The 24,032-nt window shown below is 46.1% G+C and overlaps 1 pseudogene; it reads left to right on the top strand.

Moving 5' to 3' along the window:
- The first annotated feature begins 12,985 nt into the window (after positions 1 to 12,985).
- On the top strand, positions 12,986 to 22,376 carry LOC136535309 (protein REPRESSOR OF VERNALIZATION 1-like; annotated as a pseudogene).
- The last annotated feature ends 1,656 nt before the right edge of the window (positions 22,377 to 24,032 follow it).

The following is a 24,032-nucleotide window of genomic DNA, read 5'->3' as shown; positions in this document are numbered from 1 at the left end:
ACATTCACCACCACAACCATCCATATCCTCCACCAACCATCCTTCCCAAACCATCTCCCACCACCACACCCATATCTCATCTCACACACTCAGTCGACAGGCAACTCCCTCTCGGCCTCTTATCTCAATGGCCCACAGCCCCCAAGGCTCATGACTGGAAAATACCCCAACCCTAGAGGGAGAAAAAGAAGGACTCATCTCCTATCTAGTTTAAGCGAAACCTAGGAAAGGTCCATAGCTGACAAGTCAGCATATGTATTGATCGATCAACCAAACACTCTACAGAGGTTTTACATACCCACAAGATAGCCATCCTCGACAGTGCCCCGTCTAGGCAGATTCCGGCCGCTTGCTAGCCTAGAACGATGCCACCCTACCTCTCAGCCCTGGAACATCCCAAGTCTAGTCTGGGATGGATGATACTATGAGTCATAGACAGAGCCAGGGCCCACCGGATGTCAAGAGCTGGGTCCACAAGGCCTCCTGAAGTCTCAAAAGGGTGCGAGGGAAACCGCATGCCCCGTACCTCCTTGCAACATGTTCGCCTAGCAGTAGTGGCATCGCTCTACCAAGTAGTCTGACCGTCCCGCACCACTATAGGGCGAGTGGGATGTAAGGATTCCTGGTGAGTCTGAGTACTAGTAAGTCCCTTAGGGATTGACCAAGCCAGAATGTCTTCATCAGGGTTTCCATTTTACGTGCCACCACAGCACCTCTACCCTGGGCTCCCACCTCTTCGAGGTTCACACCCAAGGACACCTCCAATTACCATTTACCCGCCACAGGTATTCCATATCCAAGTGCCCAAAGTAGCACCACATGGCAAGGACTCACCCTAGGCTTGTCGTTATTCCAAACTCAGTCGACACAACCCTCACTCTCCATGCACCCAAGACACCACGCAACATGCTCACACACCACCAAGTCCGCACCCATAGCCAAACCCTTCCCAGGGGGTTCACCACCAGCATCACATCCCCAATATAATGCGAAGTGGAGTTAATAATAAGTATAGTGGTGTAATATGCAAGCAAGTAGGCAAGTAAGCATATCTAAGCGAGCGAATGCATAAAGTAGGGTGACGTGGTAGAGTGGGTTGCATCAGGGTAATAATGGCTCAGGTAGTAGCATGCATCAAAGTACTAGCAAAGGAATAATTATGAAGCGCTAGCAGTTCTAGATATTTATGCAATGTCTAATAGGATTCTCTAAAAGAGGGTGCTGCCATGACACCTACGATGTAGAGGTAGTAGTGGTACAATTCTCCATTTGTTGGTGTTCCATTAGCGGGGTCACCTCCTCCTGCGTTAACTCCATTCTGCAGTCCTTGTCGTCGTCCACATTCTCTTGGTCCGATCGTTAGCTACTCCATGAAGCGACACACAAGGCAAGAGAGCACTCAACACTCGAAAAGACAACAAGACGCAAGAAAATCCAATAACACCAGTGAGGTAATAAGAGATACACGGCTTAGCCCTCTCGGCGATTGTCTAATTTCCTCGGGCCAAAGAATCACAAGTGGTGGTTTGCTAAGCACAAGCTTAAGTCATGGCCAAGCTAGTATGGCATTAGGATAGATGGTTTAAGCCAAAGCTTATCCATAGCAACACCATGGCTCATGACCTTCGATCCGAGCATCATGGAAAGGACAGGAATCGGGGGACGGGCCCAACGAAGGAAGAACGATGGGGTTCGGCTCTTATAGTCTTATCCAATGAGTCACTATTGGATACAAGAAGCAGACAAGAACGAATAACACTATTGTGACTTGGCTCCAATGTACTTTGGCTCATCCGCTATGGTAGAAAGTGGTAGCGCAAAGAGATTGGACAGCAACGGGTTCTCTCGATCCACACGACATAATAACGTCGGGAGCCGAGAGGATAGTTGCTCAGCAAATCAAAGAAGCGGGGGTTAGCTAGGCACATCCATGTCACATTCTCAGACACATCTTCGGGAAAGATGGTCTTAGACGGCCGATCGGGTCGACATGCACGGGTCCGAGGTACGACATAGACTATAGCTTCGCTAACTAAAAAGAGATAGTCCGGTCTTTGATCCAATCGCCACAGACAAGGTGGGATCGAACAGAGCAGGCTAATAGGGCAATAACAGCAAAGAATGGAGGTCTACTCCTTCCAACACACATGCCTCGACAGAAGACAGGGCATCAGAAGGAGCGACTCACTAAAGAATACAAGTGCACAAACCACTCATAGGGTACCCGACCTGGGTGCACTGGCACTAAGTCATCTCTCTGATTCATAATGGTGCGGTGGTCACCGCGAGAATCAAAGAAACACGATGGTCGAATGGGGTACAAGCATACAAGGGCTTGCGCACGAAGAAGCAAACAAAAGCGAAAGAGAGGCATAGCTCCATGGTCATGGCGAGGCGAACTCACGGCCACAAGCTACACCAATGAGTTGGCACCCATCATTCCATGATTGTTATCTCTAGGTCATCTCCCATAGGACTTGGTCATGGAAGGCTCAAGGCATGCAGGTGATATCCGCATCGATGTTAGTATCGACATCGAATCCATCATGACCATGTTCTAGGGCCGAAGGTAGGAGCTAACACTCGTGGTACTATGAAGTCAACTAAAAAGTGAGGGGTCGAGTTACACTCAGCATCACGGTCACGGTGAGACAGATCCCGCGATCATAACGTTCGAACGAGGTATGAACCCTTAGCCGGCTCGAAGGCTCGTCACACAGGTAACAACACCAACAATCAGCGATAAGAACCAAACACGACCGAAGACGCAACAACTCGACACGACTGTAGAGTAGCACATTCCATAGCGAGGGGGATGGGTAGACCTGCATAAGGGCATGGTGTAGACAGATATAGATAGATCAAGATCACATATTGTAAGTGTACGAACGAGTATAAGAATGAGCAGGAAGGGGCTTTCGTCGGTGTTGGGAATGGCGTTCGACTAGGATTCGACTTCACGGCAAAGATGAAGATGGCCAGAGGTGGTTGTGACTTGTCCCAAAGGGTTGTGGCTTCTTCTAGCCAGCTGAGGCCAGCTACGGCCTGCTGTGGCTAGCTGTGGCTTACTACGGCTTGCTATGGCTGGCTGCGGCTGGCTACAAGTGGCTATGGTTGGCCAAAGGCTGGCTATGGCTGGCCGGGCATGACAGCGACTGACTAAGATGTGCCTACTGCTGTCATACATAGCTAGGATTAGCGACGAAGGCATTTGGGCAGGCTAAGGACTCAACCAGCTAGGTGGCTAAGTGCGGTTGGCCAAGCTAGAGTTCATTGGCGCGACCATGTCGAGCGAGGCGGCCGGAGACAAGCGGGACGTGCATGACATGGCAGCGCCCTAGAGCGCGTCTGCGCTGGCGAGGTGGAGGGTAGTCGGGGTACTTGGGCTCCTCTTCAGCCAGGGGCTAGAGCGGGGTGTGTCCCACATCGGGGCGAGGACGTAGAGGCTGTTCCTAACGCCTAGGTCTTCGTGGTAGGGCCGGATCGAAGCAGCGCCATGGTGGGGTTTGGCCATGGTGAGCGCGGCGGGCACAGGGTGGTGGTGCCAGTGTTCCCGAGCCACTAGGGCTCGACAAGGTGTCTTCTTGGGCCGTGCGTGTGCAGTGCGTGTATGCGTGTGTAGAGGGGCTCTAGGGGTGCTCGACGGCCCTTCCTCTCGGAGCGAGGTGGCCAGAGCTGGCAGGGATGGTAATGCGGGTGGCACTCCGGAAGCAGCCACGTAAGTGCGGTGGCTACCGCCCAAGGCATCTGGGACTTCTATGGCAAAAAGGGAGGTGCTTGGGGTGTTCCGAGGCATGGCCTACTCAACGGACAGGTCAAGGGCGCCGCTGACAGCATGGTGTGTCTAGAACGCTGCGACATCATGGTTGGCTATTGGCCACGGTGGCTACGACAGGACATGGTGGTGGCTGCGTTCTCGGGCGTCATCAGCCTGGCAAGGCAGGGCCTTGGCCGTGTACATGGGTGCGTGCGTGCGCATGTCTAGGGGGCTCAGGTCTGTGCAAAATGGTGCATCATCCAGGGATGCTTCGAGGTCAAGTCGGCGTGAGGGCAGTGTCAGCGTCGAAGGCCGGGATAGGAAGGCAACAAGGGCATGAACAAAGGTGGGGGCTTGGGAGTCTAGTGCTCATTGTTGGGCTTAGCACTAGGCGTCCACGTGGTGCAGGCAGGGCCTAATGTAGGTAGATCATGCGGTGGTGGCCGGGTGCAGGGGAAGTAGACGGTCGACGTCCCATGTAGCGGGGCGTTGCACGGCGTGGTGGTTGGGCGCGATGTCGTGGCGAGGAAGCAGTGTCCATGGTCGGCAGAGCTGGACGGCGCGAGGTGGAGCATGAGCTCATGGTGGCCTATGGCGAGGACGTGGACGATGTCGTGGCACAGCGTGAGGTTGTTGACGTCGTGGTGGAGTAGCTTGTGGTCGTCGTGCTAGTGGCGTGGCACAGGGGCTGAGCACGCGGTCGTTGGCGGCGTGGCTAGCTTGACGTCGCGACGCGGACACAGCGCCACGCCCTGGGGTCACAGCTAGCGATAGTTGCTCGGCGTGGGTAGAGGTGGGCTCCCGGTGACCCATCATCGAGGGCCAAGGCCACAGGGCACCACGGCGGGCACTGCGCTTGGCGTGGCTACGGTTGACTACGACGTCACGGTTGCAGCTCTGAGGTAGAGGTGGGTGGCGTGGATGTGGCGGCTGACAAGGAGGGCTCCAGGCGCTGCGCCCAGACTGGGGGGCATCGAGGATGAGAGGAAGGGAGGAAGAAGGGAATGGCGGTGGCTACAACAGGGAATGGAGAGGGTGCCGGCTGCTTCGTCCTTTTATAGCGGCATCGGCTAGGGTTCTGATGTGATGGACGGTGATGAGCCTCGGCTTCCATACACATGGACGTGTGGCACGTATCAAGCAGCACGGACGCCGAGAGGGAGTAGGTGAGGGCGCTGGTGCAGAGGCGTCGTGCGGTTTGCCTTCATGGGGCGGTGGCGATGGCGCCTGGGAGCAACTTGCCCCTAGGGTTGGAGTGGGGGCGCCGGCTTCTTCTGTGGTGATGTGGGCATGGCCGCGCGTGAGCTAGGCCTCGGCCTGCTGGGCTATGTACGCGCGCATGTGGGTTGCGGGCAAGCACGAGCGCGAGCTGGGCCATGTTGCTAGCTGGGCTAGGAAAAAGGGAGAGAGGTCGGGTGGGGCGGAAGGGCAGTGGAGGGCAAGCTGGTCCTATGCAGCTAGCAGGCCAGGCGGGCCACGGGTGGTGCGAGTGGGCCGATGGCCTTTTCCATTTGCCCATTCTTTTTCTAAGTCTTTTCTATTTCTTATCACTATATCTAATGTACTCCATGGCTCCTATACATGTGGGCATGTGTTGCCAACATATACAAACCTTTATGGGCGTCCACTAGGGTTCTAGGGTCCACGACAGGGGTTGGAAACACATGAGCATTGATATCATAAAGAAGTTGATTGAGTGAGTGAATTGGATCGAAGGATTCGAATGAGGTTCAGGGATATTGGAATGAATCGAGAGAGGTAAAGGGATTCATAAGATATTCTAGAAGGGATCAAAAGGATTTGCTATGGACTTGCGCTCTAACATAAAACCCTACCTCAACTAAGAAACTCTGGCAAGCTCCTACAAGCATTACTATATGTATGCAATAATTTATTTATAAATTGTTCTCAGTTTGACCTAGGTTTGACCTAGCGTCTACATGCTTCACTCATTGCGGGAAATTTTTTAAAAAGTTCATATTTTTGGCTTCTCCAAAAATCCGGTTTGTTACACATTTGGCGAGGGGTCGAGCAGGACACCACGTGACCTTACTCCTATAGCTCGGCTTCTTCATGCTATTATGAGGAGGACTCTACTTCCGAGGATGGGTTACCATGAGGGTCTGACTCGCATTCAGTTATGGCTAGTGTATCACCTAGTGTCTTAGTCTACTTTTGATATTTAGGATGTGATACTTTCAGAGATGGAGGATACACTAGCAGAGGGCTTTAGAGGTCACCATCAACAGTCGTATGCTCATTAGATCACTTTCCTAATCAGAAAGGTAGTTACACAGAAGTCTCTAGAGACAATGGCAGAGTACACAGATGCTACTACTAAGTTTCCATCATATAACATGACCCAGATGCTACGCCACAGTCATGAGAGGACACCTCGCTAGCCGAGCTGTCGCCTAGAGGTACTATAGACAGCAGCCCAGCAGGATGAGATCATTAGGGGCATTGTAGTGATAGAGGAGGAGCAGCTTGATGCTCAGTAGGAGGATGCGGTCGAGAGTGACCCTAGTGACAGCTCAGATGATGATTATCAGCCAATTCTGCATATGGCTCCTTGTCCACACGACAGTGAGGCCAATGGCTCTAGCTTAGCTCTACCATAGCCACCGTAGACAGACCCGGCACTCCTAGCTGTACTTGAGCGGATGAGGTAGGACTAGGCACGCCAGGCATAGGAGACCGCAGCTGCACTTGCTCAGGTTCAGGCTTGACAGGATGAGTTTTAGGGGCAGCAGCAAGCCATGCATCAGTAGCAACTTATGATCCAACATTAGTTACTTGGCTTCATGCAACACGTATTCTCTGCTATCGGGGCTGCTCCTCAGCAGTCTTCACCTCAGATAGGCCAGCCTGCTATCACTACTTTAGTGACTCTAGCTATACAGCCTAGTGGGCTTTAGAGTTAGGGACCACCAGCTACTCAGTTTGCTTCACCTACAAAGCAGGTGTCCTAGTGGTTTGCTTCACCAATGACAGCTCTGGGTCCTCACTTTACTCCCATTATTATAGGCTTCGCTCTGACTCAGAGTTCTTTAGGGTTAGTGATGGACACCTCAGTCTCCAGGAGTCTTAGTGCTACTTTTAGTGAGCTCACAGGGTATCCTACACCTCTAGAGTTATGAGTCCATGTTCCTACCATAGTTGCTCCAGTTACCAAGAATACCAAGACAGATCCTGTCGTCTATTGCATCGTTTGAGCCACCTCAGACAGTCACTCCTATACTTGAGGCTTCAGCGACAGCGACAACGGCAAATGTGGCTCCACTTCCTACAGTGATACTTCTAGAGTCACAAGTTGTGCCAGTTACTAAGCAGACTCAGACCACTTCACCTTCCCTTCTAGCTATAGAGGGTTAGACTGCTTAGAGCTCAGGGTCAGAGGATGATGCTGCTCAGTTCCAGATATCTCACCGCACCTCAGCGCCCGACTCAACTGCTCCTATCCCGCCGTCCGACCCTTAGGTTTTGGTGCTTGACGCCAAAGGAGGAGAGGAGTGAGTATGTTAGATCTAGGGGGAGCATGTGATCTAGGGGGAGCATGTGATTCGTTTCTTTATGTGTGATAGTTTGTGCATTCACATTTTCTTTCATGCATTGCATTACATACTTGTGATGGTGAGACTTATGTGACATGTGTGCTCTCTACATTGATATCTTTATATATGTCATGTCACTTGGTTATGCTCATTTGCTTTGCTTCCACGTTTTACTCCAATTCAAATGAGCTTTACTTTATGTACTCATGCTTAATTTATATCTATTGAGTACACCATGTTGGCTTGGGTCATATAACCATGTCTAACCCCTTTGCTCTTATTGTCAAAAGCTTATATGAACCAAGCATGTTGAAAACCTCAATAATCTCTTCTACATACTTGAGGTTGTGTTGTCATCAATCACCAAAAAGGGGGAGATTGAAAGCATCTAGGCCCCTAGTTGGGTTTCGGTGATTAATGACAACACGAGATTACTATGACTAACGTGTGTTTTGTAGAGGTAATTTGAGTTAGGTCATGGTAATGGCAATTGATTGGGCAATCATGGTTGTCATGCCCCTATCAATGGAAATCATTTTGGTTTTCAAAGGATGGATGGCAAGGTTAAGGACGGACTAGTTCTAAGTGTCGTTTGGTGTTGAAGAGACATTTAGAGTAGTTTAGGACTTTGTTTTTCCTTTGGCCATACTATTAAGGGGGGTATGGACTAGTAGCTTGACCTAGGTGAGTCTAGTGGGTTAGGTGTGGTGCACACTTATCAAACCTAGCACTAGGTAGCTCAGGAGTAGCCCTAAGATCAATTGGAGCAAACTTCATTCACATAGAATTTCGAGTTAGAAGTGAATAGAGGGTCAAATGATTGACCGGACGATGATCTGGTTATGACCAGACGCTAGAGGGTGAGTTTGGTCAGTTCATTTGATCAACTGAAGTCGTCTGGTACTGACCGAACGCTAAGAGAAAGTGGACCAGACACTGGGTGCTAGCGTCCGGTCAACTCCAAAGAGGTTCTAGAGAAGAATTTTCTTGACCGAACACGTTCGGTCAGGGCTGACCGAACACGTTCGGTCAGGGCTGACCAGACGCTGGTCAGGGCTGACCGGACACTGGTTAGGATCCAGTAACTAACCGAATGCTGAATAGTGAAGTGACCGGAGTCTGGGTGCCAGCGTTCGGTCAACATCAGTAAGGTTCTAGAGAGCATTTTTCTTGATCGGACGCTGGTCAGAGTCCAGTCAGAACTTAACGGCTCTTTCTGACATAGTGGAGGGTATAACTGACCGGAGCATCCGGTCACCCTGACCGGAGCCTCCAGTCACCCCGTAGAATGCTGACTCAGCCTCCAAACGTTATGTTTTCAATGGGGGTATAAATACTTACTCCACTCGTCCAAGGGAGGTCTCTTGCCTATTTGTTCAACTAAGAAACACCTTGAGAGTGCAAGGGAGAGCAAGAGCCTAGTGAGGTGATTAAGATTTGAGAATCCAAGATTAAGGTCCTCATTAGCGCAAGGAGAGTAGTAAGTGTGCATCCACCCTTCTTATTAGGCTTGTCGTGGTCAAGTGAGAGTTTGTGTTTGTTACTCTTGGTGATCGCCATCACCTAGATGGCTCGGTGGTGATTGGGAGCTTAGTGATCATCTAACGGAGCTTGTGGATGACCCAACTCAAGTTGTGAGAAGTTGTGGGTGATTCACCACGATGAAGTGTCGAAAATCAGCCCGTAGGGAGCACTTGATCCTTGCGCGAATCAAGGAGGAGCTACACCCTTGCGTGGGTGCTCCAACGAGGACTAGTGGGGAGTGGTGACTCTCCGATACCTTAGGAAAACATCGTCGCATTCCTTTCCCTCTCTTTACTTTGAGCATTTATATTTGAGCAATTCATTTCTTGTCTTTACATTTCTAGGATTTCCATGCTAGAGTTGGATTAGAACCTAGGGTGCAAAACTTTTGTGCGGTAGAACAATAGAATCACATTCTAGGCACAAAGGGTGAAGTGGGCTAAGTGTAGGGTTTAATTAATGCTAAATTTTAGAATTAGCCCAATTCACCCACTCTCTTGGGCATCTTAATCCTTTCAGACATGTATTGATAACTTATACTACTGATGGAGAAGTAAACCATAACCAATATTCCACTCACAACAAGGGTAAGTCAAAAGGTAAATGTATATATGAATGGTGCATAAAAACTAATTATTGATTACTCAGAGAACTCCTTTCTATGGCATTAGCATGGTTAAGTAGAATATTAGAAGAATAATTCCTAAGTCATTCTGTCAGGTTCATAAACCCGGGGTCCCTCACAGACCGGCTTCTCCGTAAAGGCTCGGCCCAAGCAGACAACGCGCAACTCATGGGTCGGCCCAAGTGTCTAAAACAATAGGCCAGGAGGACGGTCCAGTCACCGATCAGAAGGTCAGACCGAGGAGGAACAGCGCCCGCTTGTCAACTTCGGCCCATCTCTCTGACCGGGGTGCTCACTTTGGTCTCCAGCGCCACCAGATGGTCTCTCTGACCAGAAGGCCTGGCAAAGCACTCCTCCAACTCTGACCCCACGTCTTCGACTAGGTTATGTAAAGACCCTGCTCATTGCTCTTCTCCGACTGGTGCAACCAGAGCTAACTGGGACCAATCGACCGGGGACGCCCGCCCGGAAGGGACCAGAGCGAACGGAGAAAGCAAGGCAAGGCGCTCAAGTCAAACTAGGATACCAGGGACCGTACCCTGTCACCTATAGGAACAGTACTCTATAACTGCCCTGACACAAACAGTATTGTAGGCACCGACTTTTTCCTCTATAGTATTGTGGGCGCTGTTAAACTCCCATATGGTAAGGCCCCCCACTGCCTCTGGGCATCGACAGTGTTGTGGGCGCCAGGATTTACCATACCAAGTAAACATGGTGAGACTCCTCACATGCCTCTGGGCATCAACAGTATATGCAGGTGCCGACATCTGCCATACCCGAAACAAGACGACGTAACCTCCCACATACAACTGACATCCAACAGTGTTATGGGCGCCTACCATCCTCCTATACCCACCAGCGTGGGCAACAAGACTTAGAAGCATACACACTCTCTCTCCCTCTCACTTGTAAGGACGTCGCCTTTATCTATAAAAGGGGATGTGCTCTCTCCCAAGAGGAGAAGTGGATTCAAGTTCATACAAGTCATTACAGATTCATTAGATCAACCAAGTTCACTAGCTCACAACTATAGAACCACCAGGTTCGGACCTTAAGCACACGCTTGAACACTTAGCACATAGAGGAGCTCCTGTCGCTCTCGGTCCTTCCGACCGGACCTCTAGTGCACACCATCTTTCTCCTTCTTGTTTGTAACCCTACTATAAACTTCAAGCACCTAGGCTTAGGAATAAAGTCACCGACCGACTCAAACTAGACGTAAGGCATGTTGTCTGAACCAGTATGAACCATGTGTCATTGAGTGCTAGGCCACCTCCGATCACAACGTACGACAAAACTACAAATATTTACTTGTTGGTCACTTTCTGCACCAACACATTCTTAATTACAAGTCAAAGCATGCATTGATTAGTGCAATTACACTTAGTAATCATGGCTAAGATCATCTTCATATCTACACATAAGGGATATTACTAAAGAAGATTAAGAACATAGCTTGTCTTCCTTCGTAACTATATCCTACTTGTATACCTACATTGGAGAGTGGACTACAAAGGACTTAACGGGAGTGTCACATCCGCGATCTACCACATGACCCAAAATATAGGGTGTATCCGTAGATAAACAACGTATAAGCACCACGCTTATACAATGTCGACCACTCACCCCGTGTATACCAGAGCAAGCGCTATATGAACTTATGCATGAATATGTTAATAATCCAACTATACTAAGCATACAATCAAAGTAGACGATGAACATAATAACTAAGAACATAAATGATATGATTAATAATGTCATAACAATTGTAGCAAACATATAAAGTAATGAGAGATACAAAAGAGAGGGGGTATAAAGATTATACTAAACCACGCTCTTGACAAGATTAGGAATCCAAGCGAAGCCTGCTTGCCTCCCTCTAGACCAAGCCAACTAGCTATGCCCTAAAATATGGTGGAGCTCTGAGGATGATTAGAGTTTCTGTCTTCTCAAATGACTTATGCCTCAGGGGGTGCCAGGGGCTGGTATATATAGGTCGGAGTGTCAATCCTGAGTCCTCGGATTAAACCGACTTGAATAAATGGCGTAGATGCAATCTAGGAGGCTATGGAGAACCGACATAGCAACGGGGGCTGACACGTGGGCCCCAAGGGCCGGCCGGCTTGCAGGTCGGCCCCACCTAGCGCCGCCTCGCCCTCCGCTTCGGTGTGGAGTCCTCTCGAGTTTTCTGAAACCTTCTAGTGTTCGTTTCACTGCGGAATATCGCGATTAAATCTGACATTTAGGTCCACTTTGATGGTTTTCTGGATAAACCTTGCAAAAAATACAGATTCACTAAAATTCATAGAATTTGTTAGTTTAAACCCCTAGACCTTCATTGGTGATAATATTTATGCCTTTATACATGTTATATTGATGGTTTATAATAGTTGTTAACTACCGTCAACAACCTCCCAACCAAACAACACTGGTCCTAGGGTCATCCCATCCCACCTCGTCCCCCAACCGAACAACGGTAACTAAACACGGGAGTGGGTGTCATTCCCCATTTGCTATAGTTTGGTACGTTTGTTTGATGGGAGTGGTGGGAGTTTGGTGAGTGGCGACCATGCGGGTGAGCGGTTCTAATTTCGGAGCATGTGTGCGTGAGGGAAAAGATAAGGTGCATAGGCAAATTTGTCTTTTGACTAGAGGAATCAAAACTTTATACCACTCTGGCTTCATTTTATGGTCTAATGGTCTAAAGTGTTTTTTAGAGAGTTAAAGTTTATATTTAGCTTTTAACCATCTATTTGGAGACTTTAAATCTAAACTTTGATGGCTAAATTTTATACTAGGGGATCCAAACATGGCCTCAATATATGAAGAAATTTGATCTTGTAGCTATATTCCACCCATCCCAGGCACATGTTATCCAAATCATGGACAAAAGCTTATCCGGTAAAATAATATAACATGCGTAAAAGATCGGATGTTCTGAGTATAGGGAGTAATATCATCTCAAATAAGCATAGTAATATGCCTTTGGGGGGGGGGGGGGGGGGGGGGGGGGGGCTCGATAAAAGCTCCGGGCATCTCAGCCTGAAACACATGAATATGTAGTGAAAAAGAAAAAAAAAAAGGTTGCTCAAGTAATCAACCCAAGATATTTTGATCTGAATAATGCAAAATGTTAGCACAGGATGAGGTCAATGAATGTTTGGTTGGTGATGTTGAGCACTGTGCTAATATCTTATGCAAAATAGCCTCAAATTTTTTTGTTCCGATCGACTGGTTAGGCAGCTTCACTTTTTCTTCAAGCATGTTATGATACACTCTTATTCTTAAGGCTTCTGTCTTTTTCTAGGTGGAAATCCGGGAGAAATACTTTCTGGAGGGTTTTTTATCCCCTTCTTCTAAATTAGCAGTAGGATTAGGATTCCTGGCAAGGATTAGAATTTTTATTTTATTTTATTAATTATACATATATACACTACGTGACTAAGGTTATGCATGACAGGTGGCCCCTGGACCCTCCCCCACGTCTCACTCCGACACAATTTTGCTTCCTAAACCCAAACACGAAGTCCCAACCCAAATCTCAAAATCCCAAACCTCCGATCCCCATTTCTCCCCACAATTCCTCCGAACCGGCTACCGCGGAGAAATGGGGCGGCGCCGCCGGTTCGCGCAGCTGGACGACGACGACGACGAAGAGGACGTGCCCATCAAGTTCAAGCCCTCGGGTGGCGCCTCCTCCTCGGGCGCCAACCCCAGGAAGCCCCAGCCGCAGCCGCAGCAGCGCCGCCGACTCGCCACTGACGACGAGGAGGAGGAGGTGGAACTCGAGGAGGAGGAAGACGACGAGAAGGATCTCGAGGCGATGCGACGGGCCGAGGAGGAGGAGCGCCGCGAGCAGGAGGCCGAGACGAAGACCCGCCGCCGCCGGGGACGGCCCAAGCGCCGCCGCGACCCGGAGAGCGAGGAGGAGGAACCCGAGGAGGTGGAGCCGCAGGAGGAGGAGCCCCGTGAGGAGGAGAACACGGAGGCGGTGCCCGTAGCTGTAGGGGACCCGGTCAAGATCACCGGCAAGGGGAGGAAGCAGAAGAAGCACTACTCTTCCTTCGAGTACGAGGGCAACACCTTCGAGCTGGTAAGCCGCCTCCTCCGTTTCTTGCTTCCCGATTTCTGCTCTATTTGGATTTTTGGGGTTTCGGGAGGCGCATATTGTTTTCTTTCCGTTGGGTGATTGCTGTGGGCTCAATTGTGCAGGAGGACCCCGTGCTGCTCACGCCTGAGGACAGTACTGAGAAGCCCTATGTCGCCATCCTCAAGGTCTGTGATCGTATCAGGGACCAAACGTTGCCGAATAAACTGTTTTTCTGTTTAGTTTCATGAAATTTTACTCGATTCATTTGTAGAGTCTCATAGGTTTCGCTAAACTTGATGGGTTGGTAGCTATTGATGCTTCTGTTGTGTGATAGTTTGAGTGACCAGAGTCTTTATACCAGTATAAGATAGACATGTTCTTTTACAATGCAATATGAGATCATGCTAGGTTTCGGCTGCGGTATTTTCATACTGCCATTGTGCTTAGACTGTAATTGACCTATATTTGCATCCAGCTGTTTTGTTCTGTGACCTCACTCTTTTTTGCATAAATTCTTTCTTAAATGTATTCATCCCTTTTAACTTATATTGTTCCCTGCATTTGGTTGCTACTACTAAATTAGAAGTGTTACTCTTGAATTGTTGAAAACTGGACATCATAGTTAACTCATTTCATGAACATTGATTAAGTGCTTGCTGCTAGGCATCATTGTGGATTTTGGGTTTTTATTGCCATGGGTGCAACTGCAAATGGACAACCCTTATGTCAAGCAGTTTAATGTCAGCCTTACCTTATCTTTTGTGACTGGATTACTGGAATGGTTACCTGTTCTTGCTAGTTCTGAGGACAAAGTCTCTTATCATTGTACAGCTGGAACATATCTTCTAATATAGTGGTCCTTATTTTACAATACAGTCACCTATGTGCTACAGTTCCTTGTGATATTTGATATTTCCAACTTTCATTTTCTGTATCTTAATATCTTTTTAATTATCTTTGAACAGGATATAACAGAAACTGAGGGGAGCCTATATGTAACTGGCCAATGGTTTTATAGACCAGAAGAGGCTGACAAAAAGGAGGGTGGATGCTGGGTAGCACGAGATACACGAGAGCTATTTTACAGTTTTCATATTGATGATGTGCCTGCAGAATCAGTTATGCACAAATGTGTGGTCCATTTCATTCCTCAGCACAAGCAGATTCCCAGTCGAAAGCAGCACCCTGGATTTATTGTCCAGAAGGTCTATGATGCAGTTGAGAAGAAACTGTGGAACCTAACAGACAAGGACTATGAGGATAACAAGCAACAAGAGATTGATCTTCTTGTTAAGAAAACAATAGACCGTATTGGGCAGCTTCCCGATCTCGAACCTGAAGAGACACCTCTTGAGAACAATCATTTGTCAAATAAACGAGGCCTGCGTAAGAAACCTGTTAACCCTATAGATGTAACAAGAGAACCTCCAGCTGGCAAATCCGAGCAGTTTGCAAAAGCAGAGACACCTGGAAGTGATAAGCTAAGGAATTATGATATCCTTGTTAGGTATAAAGTACTTACAGGCTGTACTTATCGTGATAAGTGGCTTGATAAATTGGTAGAAAGTATTCCGCTTGCATCAAAGGAGAATGCTGGAACCTCTGCTGACGCTGATTCTACAGCCAAAAGTTCAATCAATGGTTCACCTGCAAAGGATGTTGGTTCTGCTGTAAGTTGCTTGTTCATTATAATTTGATTGTGTTAACTTTAAACTCCTACATATCGTATCTAGCCATGTTGTCAGTGCTTTTTATATAAGCTCTGCTTCAGTTGGGTTAATTCTGGAATACTGGAAGGACGATGTGACAAAATATAGAAATTATTTGATTATGGTCCCTTAGAGCTTTGTGTTCACAACTTGTATTATTCTCTCAAATGCACCTGGATTAAGAGCACAGATTAATGAATTTTCATTCAATGAAATGAGAGAGATCTCATGTTTTGAGTAGAACTCGGATAAATTTCTGCAGTGTGCATTTGCCATGTCATGTCTCTTGCTTGGGTTGCTTCCATCTCCATCTTTTTTACATATAAGTGAATACATCATTCATTTATAATCCATTGTTAAACATCCTTCAGTTCCTTTAAATAATGAATGAGTCTCATGTTTAATTGTTCTTTTTCTATTGGCTGTTTCTCTTGTTTTACTATTGGACAATTTGCTTCCCTCATTCCATGTGTTCTATTGATCCTTTATTTCCCTTGGTTTATTATAATGGTTTCTATCTTTTCAATCAGGAAAATGAAAAATCATATGGACTTGATGTTGTTGTTGAGATAATGGTTGCATTAGAAAGATCTGCATTTGAAGCTCTTGGAACAGATTTTGGGAAATATAACCAGAAACTGCGACAACTACTGTTCAACATCAAGGTATAAATGTTTTTATCAATTACTTGTTTGGGCATTACAAGTTTTGGGGTTTACTACTTGAACATTTGGATCATGTGCCACTTAATAACTTAAGATACTTAGCTGTTATGACCATATAAATCTTTATAGTTGATAGTTAATTGCTTCAAGAGCATGTCTGTCTGAGAAGAACCATGTAGCTACTCAAGCATGCATTCAACATGTGTCAAAATATGTTCTAATTTTCTGACTTGGTTTTGTGTCATGAAAACACAATATTGCATTCAGATTGTTCATTATGTCTGGCCAACCTAAAACGCTAGTTCAGAAGTGGCCTATTGAGGTTTTACTTTTCTGCATGCAGAGCTTGTGTATACTGCAAGTTATCAACAAGCAACCTCATCTGTATAGTTATGTTGGCTTCCTTCAAGTCGATTCTGTTCTTTTTTTCTAATGGTCCATAACTTGTAGTTCTACAATAATTTGTTTCCAAAATCTGTACTACCATAAATAGCTTTTACTTTGATCCTGTAGTTACCCAACCTTGGTTGTTAACTCGTTACAATGATCCAATCACTGTTTACTCTCTCCACAGGAATACCTTGTGTATCCTGTAAAACTACTCCCTCTGGTCGAAAATGTGAGGTGTTTTTGTTTTTTCCTAAGTGATATTTCTCTAAATTCGGCGGCCAAATTTATATGAAGGTATATTAAGATCTACAATACCAAATAAATGCACTATCGAAACATATTTTATGGTGGATTTAATTAAGACTAATTTGATTTTGGTGAGCTCAGTTGGTCGGGGGTGTGGATTAATGCCCGGACCATCCAGGTTCAAGTCCTCATCGAGGCGAATTTTTGTGCCTATTTTCTAAATAAAATGCCACATAGTTCCTCCTAGGTTGGTCTAGGTTTTTTTTTACTTAGGAAAAAACTAAAACACCTAACATTTTGGAACAGTGGGATAAAGTTAGAATTTGCACATCTAAGTTGTGTTCCACTTGAATATAGTTGGAATTTGTAAAGCATTGTCATCTTTACATACCCCTAGGTAAAGTACAGTAACTCGTAGGTAAGGACGTAAGGTACAAATACAATGGCCTGATGATGCTTCTGCATTATTGCTGTACTGCCACTTGATAAAATGAGAACACTTTGTATGTCTACCATCTCCTGTAAGATGTATCAGCTCCACATGTTCACCAAAGTACTGTAGAAAAATAATTGTTTGAACTGTAAGTTTATCTTCCTAGATATAATTATGTTAATAGTACTTTTTTCCATAGTCAACTCTGCATGGAATGGAATGAATCCAGATAGTCTTTCATTATGCTTATGTATGTTTATATTATTATGTGAATATTTGACTTACCATGGTTATTTCGGATATACAGAATATCTCTAAACTTCGCAGGAGGCTGATGGACAAGGGGCTTGATCCTCCAGCTCTTTTAACCATGTCCCCAGATGAATTAAAGGTCTAATTCTCATTTCAAATATTTTGCATTTTGGTTACAAGATCCAGATATTCCTCTTTATCTTGTTGACAAAAATTGATTTCATTCTTGTGGTAATTGCCTTGTACTCTAGTTATTTATATTGATATGGCAACATTGTTTGTACTGCTAAAGTTGATATGACAATTTAGCATACTATGGCAACTTGGGCAGCTGCTATTGCAGCATGAAACTGCATCATATGGCAGCGCTATAAAATATTACTGTGTATAACAGGCTAAGTTTTTCTTTTTACTGTATATTTTTGGAAATTTGGTTTTTATCGGTGAAGTGACATACACGATATATTTCCCTTATTCCTTCGGTTCTCATTTGAGTAGGGAGTGTTTGGCCTTCAAATGCTGGATATGAATAGTCCTTCGGTTTTTTATTTGAGTATAAGGTGCATAGTTCCTTTTTCAAAGAGATTGATGATATGTGGTTGAGCATACTGACTGTCAGTTGTCTAAATTACTTGGTGGCTCACCTGTGGTTACTTGTTTGGTGTGGGGTGTGTGGGGTTCTGGTAAATATTTAAACTCTTCTTAATGCAATTATACACAGTTCTCCTGTGTATTCGAGGGGGAAATAAAATTATGACTATTAGCACTGTTGTACTATTTCTATCTAGTCATGTTGAACTTGCAAGTACATGGTATTTGACAGTAATGCATTGAGTTTACTAAAGTGTTGGTAGTGTAGGTTTACTATGGGGCCACTTCCATAGTTCCGCTAGGCGCTCGCCTAGGCGCGACTAGGCTCTAGTCGGAGGGTGTCCGCCTCGCCTATGGGGGTAGGCGGACCCCTAGGCAGCGGTGGCTCGTCGGCGGCGGCGGTGGTGGTGGAGGAGCGCCTGGCGGAGGTCGTCGGTGGGGGAGGAGGAGCTGCCGAGCGGGCGGCGGGCGCTCGCGCGGGCTTGCGCGGGCGGCGGTGGTGGTGGAGGAGCGCCTGGCGGAGGTCGTCGGTGGGGGAGGAGGAGAGCTGCGAGCGGCAGCGGGCGCTCGCGCGGGCTTGCGCGGGCGGCGGTGGTGGTGGAGGAGCGCCTGGCGGAGGTCGTCGGTGGGGGAGGAGGAGCTCTGCGAGCGGCGGCGGGCGCTCGCAGCGGGGCTTGCGCGGGCGGCGGGGTGGTGGTGGAGGTCGCTGGGGAGGGTCGTCGGTGGGGGAGGGAGGAGGAGCTGCGAGCGGCCCACAGCGGGGCTAGCGCGGGCGGGAGAGGGACCGGCAATGGGTGGGGTGGTGGAGGTAGAAGGACATGGCGGAGGGAGTAGGTGGGGGAGGAGGGAGCTGAGAGCGTTCGGGGCGGGCATCGAGCGGGCTTTGCACGCGGGCGGGCGAGTTGGGAGCTGTGCGAGGGCGGCGGGAGCTGCAGAGGGCGGCAGGAGATAGGTCTGGCGGGCGCAGGCGCAGGCGTGAGGGCGGCGGCGGTGTGGGAGGAGGCGTGGCGAAGGTGCGCTGTGGGCCCGTTTTTCACGGTTGGTGGATTGGATAAGGTGGGTTGGGCCGTTTTTATGGGCCTTACTTCTCTTTTTCTCCCTGTTCATGACCATTGGTCTTCTATTTTTTCTTTTCTTTTAAGTACTTAAGTATGTATTAATAAATTTAGTATGTATTGGAAAACGCCTAGGAAAACGCCTAGGAACGCCTAGGCGCGATTAATCCCGCCTAGGCGCTAGGCTGAGGGTCAGCGCCTAGATTCCGCCTAGCGCCTAGCTGAACTTTGGCCACTTCTATTATGAGAAAATGGTTTTATATTTTCTTAAATTTCTTAACATTTTTCCTGACTGTATGTTACACTATATCATGAAAACCACTGCCACTATGTGTTTATATATATTATTTACAACATTTCAGGCTGGCTTGACTTCAGCAGAGAAAACATCTGAACCAGAAGAATCAAGGAAATTGCAGGTATGGTACATATATGCTTTAAGATCAATAACGAGCGAAAAGAACAAAGATAAATATTCATTACAATAGCTGAATTTTCTCATGGAGTTATTTATGCTATGATTCTCTAATTTTGTATTCTGTTTTAATTAGATGACTGATAAAGATGTGAAAGATGCAGTGAGAAGAAAGTTGTCATATCTAATATTATCCATGCAGGTCATGGAGACCGCTATCAGGTTTGTAAATGTTTGATGTTTTGTGGTCATTTTTTATATTATTTTTCTGATAAAAGATGGATTGAGTTTGGAGGAAAAATAACAAATGGTAGTGTTTATGTTGCAGTTGAGGGAATAAAATTGTCAGTTTTTTCTTTACCATTTACTGCAAAAAATTAAGTCACTTAGGGCCTATTTGGATCCGCTCCTCTAAACTTTAGACCTCTAACTTTAGAGCTAATGTCTCCAAACAGGTGGTCTAAAGTTAGTTCTAAACTTTAGCCCACCTCATATGAGCTTTAGATCTCAAAACTGAGCTAAAGTGCTCTAAAGTTTTTACAGCTCTAAAGTTTAGAGGGGATCCAAATAGACCCTTAACCACAGGATCAATTATAGTATCCTGTAGTCCTCGGAGTCAGACTAAGGCCCCGTTTGGTGCGGCTCCTGCACCGGCTTCTCCTCTGGCTCCACGGGCAGGCCGGGTGGAGTCGCAGCAAACGGTCTCGCGCGGAGGAGCGCTTCTGGCCTGCAAAGCACGGAGCTAGAGCTGTTTTCACGTACGGACACGAAGCCAGGAAAACTGGCTCCGGCCGCGGAGCACATGCGGAGGAGCCGCACCAAACGGCCCCTAAATAAGACTTGTTGCATTCAGTATTAGCTGTTATTACTTGTTAGAATGAGCAATGACCTAGTAAAAAATAAGAAACTCAAATGCCTTCGACTTGGACCTTAGGTTAGAATGGCATGGTACTGCTTGATCCTTGATGCATAGCGAATGTTGGTGGATGTCTTAACAAAATGGACCTTAGATTCATTCTATAGCTAACTGTGTTTTATGTCTATGGGTCTACACTAGTGAGGAAATAACAGGTTCTTTATCTCTGAATCCACGCTACTGCGTCATCCTGAGGGTGTAAAACTTGGTGTACTAGAAGTTCTGTCTGCAAACTTTTTGAGTGGATGTTCATTGTGTTAAGATATTTCAACATTGATACTTTGGTAGTGCTTAAATGTTTGCCTGATGCACTACAACAACAACAAAGCCCTGGTAAAGGAGGAGGGTTGTGTTAGGCGTGGCGAGCCCAATGTAAAACTTAGCCATTAAATGGAGATGAAAACCCGAAGTTGCCTCGATGCACCTGTTGAAATTCAATTGTTGTACTGTTGCTTGATGTGATGTTGAACTTATACTGCTTGAAAATAGCACCATTGATTAGAATGATGGATTTTATGTAGTGAACTGTCCTAAAGTATCCGTTGACAGTGGAATTGTTTATAACCTTCAAATTATGATGTTCATGCACCAGTTGCCTCACAGATTTTTTTTTTTTTTGTTTCAGTTGGAATGTACTTCCTGTGGCTTCACATGTTCTTCGTCCAGAGATGCCATTACAACACTGACAGAGGATGCCCCCAAGCACTGCTGGGAATGTGGTAACCGCACCCCCTTTGGCAACAGCAAAGTTTGAGGTCGTTGAGAAGAAGCTCATGAGCCCACGGGACCAATCCGGCAAGCCTGCTTCTGATGCCCTCCAGAAGAGCAACTGCAGCTTACATGCCAACTGTGGAGAGGCAGAAGTCGTTTGTAAGCCCAAGCTGGATGAACCCTCCCCTGCACCAAACAGATGTAGAGCCTTATGCATGCTGCAGGTTGGTCTTTGGAATTAGGAAGCTCAGGATTCCGAGATACAGTACTTGTACATTATAGAGGTGTTGCGATTGCATTGTTTTCCGTTTTCTTGACATGCCACTAACTCATACTGCTTGAAGTTTACAGTAGGACACCTTCCCTTCGGTAGTTTGTTTTGCAGTGCCTCTGATACTGTCGGCAGTCATGCATAGCCAGTTACCTCCTTTGTTCTATTTTTCGCTTATTGTAGCAATCACCAATTGACATTGAGGACATAGGTTTTGTGTTGATTTTGTTTTTCTATGTGCTAAGATTTTGTCTTTGCAAGGGTCATTTCCCAGTTATGTGGGCGACATCATGACCGAATGTTCCGGGCTTTAAACAAAATCTCCGCGCCAACTGGAAAGGCATCCGAGTTTTGAGTTCCATGTGTTTTCAGTCTGAAAGAGCAGCGTAAGGAACCAACTCAAAACAAGATCTCCGTGCCAACTGGAAAGGCATCTGGTTGAGTTTCTTGCGTGTCAGTCTGAAAGAGCAGAGTAAGGAACTAACGTTGGAGGATATCGAGGTGATTATGGATGGAATCAGTCTGCCAAATGCCAATCACAACCAACAGGAGGTTCAACGGGTCAACAACGCTGGAATGGTAGCATGACATTGTATACTTTGCCCCCTTTTGGTACAGATTTGGCCAGCTCTACCTCCACCTGACACAGGCACTATTTCGACACTGTTCACATGATCCATTTTCCTCCTTTGCTCTCGGTGGAGCCATTTTTTTTTCTTCACCAGGCTATGGCACCTTTTGACGCCACAATGACTGAATAGTGTAGGAGTCGGAGCTGGTTGAATCCCTACCAAAGGACCCTTTGTCACACCTGCAGCTAGGGATTGAAATAAGATTAGATATAACGGACATTATGGATACTAAACACGGGTCGTTGTGAATATAGGTAGTTGTGGATTCGGAGTTGCACGCGGAGTATTCATATTTGGGTATAATATAGGCATCTTGACCTACTCATACACATATTAGAAATTTAACTCTGAGTATTCATATTTGGGTATAATATGGATATTAAATGTTCGGATTCATATACAGATTGTGATTATCCATTTAATATTTTAATCCTTCAGGATGGTCAGATATCAGAAAATATCCACCCTACTTTCATACCAAACTATAGCAACCGTATATGGGTGCTTTGTCTGTTTGTTGGAGAACGTGAAATGTAAAACGAACAAGAATTATAAGAACGGTCTTTCTGTATCGATCTCCTGAGTATACATATAACTAAAGGAATTGGTCAGGAGATAACTGTTGGCAATCCCTTGGCCAATGGAAATACCCCATCCGCCCATCGGTGGCACTGTTAATTGCACTAATCCCTGGCCATTTGGAAATACCCCATGTCCCCATCGGTGGCACTGATTAATTTGCCTAGTGCATTTAGAAGTCTAATGACTACTTGCTAAGTGAGATCACTATAAGGATGTCTCTTTGAAGGGATACCATGTTTTGAAACATTCTCCCTTTTGAGGAGAATATATAGATAGATTTTCCATAAAACTCCTTTAAATATTATAGGAAAATAAGAAAATAATAATGACATATAAGTGTGATTTGTAAATCACTATGTCTTCGGTATCTCATTTTAAAAACATACGAGGAAAAATAACAGATACAACATAAAAGATTAACTCCACAAAAACCTTACATGAAAATATGAGGAGAATATAAAGTAATATGACGGTAAAACTTTTGTAAAACCCTGTGGAAAGATCATGAGAAAATATGATGACATATTATAGTTATTGCCATAAACGATGAACTATACCAAAAACATTTATACACAAAAAAACATAAATGAGTTTTGAAGGAAATACATATCTTTGATAAAGTTCTGGTGGGTGAAGTGATGTGTGATTGTGGACCATCTCTGTGCTTGTAGGGACCGTGACGTCTAAGAGGAGGGGGTGAATTAAGCTTTCTAAGAATATACTTTAAACTATGGCCTCTAATTTTCACCTATCTAAATGTGCTACTAAGGTTTGGCTAGGTGTGTTGCTATCTCTACCGGATAAGAGTTATGCAACCTAGTTCCAATCCTATCAACTAGCCTAGCGACCTAAACTAGAGTAGTAAAGCACACAACCTAAGTACACAATATAAATGTGGAAACTTAATTGAGATAGAGATGCAAATTCAAGTTGATGACTAGTATTTTTATCGAGGTATCAAGAAGCTCACGTTTTCTCCCTAATCCTCGTTTGAGCCCCTCTTAAGGGCAAAGCTTCCGGTCGGATAACTTTGTGGATAGACCCTGAGCCTTCCCCACGCGCGAGTGCGTCTCCGAGATGGCCTCTTGAAAGCTCTAGTTTGGTTTTGGTGAATTGATGAAACCCTAAGTGCTAACCTAGTTTATCAAGTGATCATGAGATAGGTAGCACATTCCAAGTGGTGAAGCAAATGAAGATCATAACATGATGATGGTGATGCCATAGTGATGATCAAGTGCTTCGACTTGAAAAGAAGAAAAGAGAAAAACAAAAGGCTCAAGGCAAAGGTATAAATAGTTGGAGCTATTTTGTTTTGGTGATCAAGACACTTAGAGTGTGTGATCATATTTAGGTTCGATAGCCATACTATTAAGAGGGGTAAAACTCGTATCGGAATGCGGTTATCAAAGTGCCACTAGATGCTCTAACTCATTGCATATGCATTTAGGATCTAGTGGAGTGCTAACACCCTTGAAAATGTTTGTGAAAATATGCTAACACATGTGCACAAGGTGATACACTTGGTGGTTGGCACATTTGAGCAAGGGTTAGGAACTTCACCGGCGGAGTGACCGGACGCTGGTGGTGGAGTGACCGGACGCTGGGTTTAGA

Source organism: Miscanthus floridulus, unplaced genomic scaffold (assembly GCF_019320115.1).
Source record: "Miscanthus floridulus cultivar M001 unplaced genomic scaffold, ASM1932011v1 os_2681, whole genome shotgun sequence".
NCBI classification, from domain to species: Eukaryota; Viridiplantae; Streptophyta; class Magnoliopsida; order Poales; family Poaceae; genus Miscanthus; species Miscanthus floridulus.
Note: the sequence above shows the minus strand (reverse complement) of the source record. Positions and strands in the feature narration are given on the sequence as shown.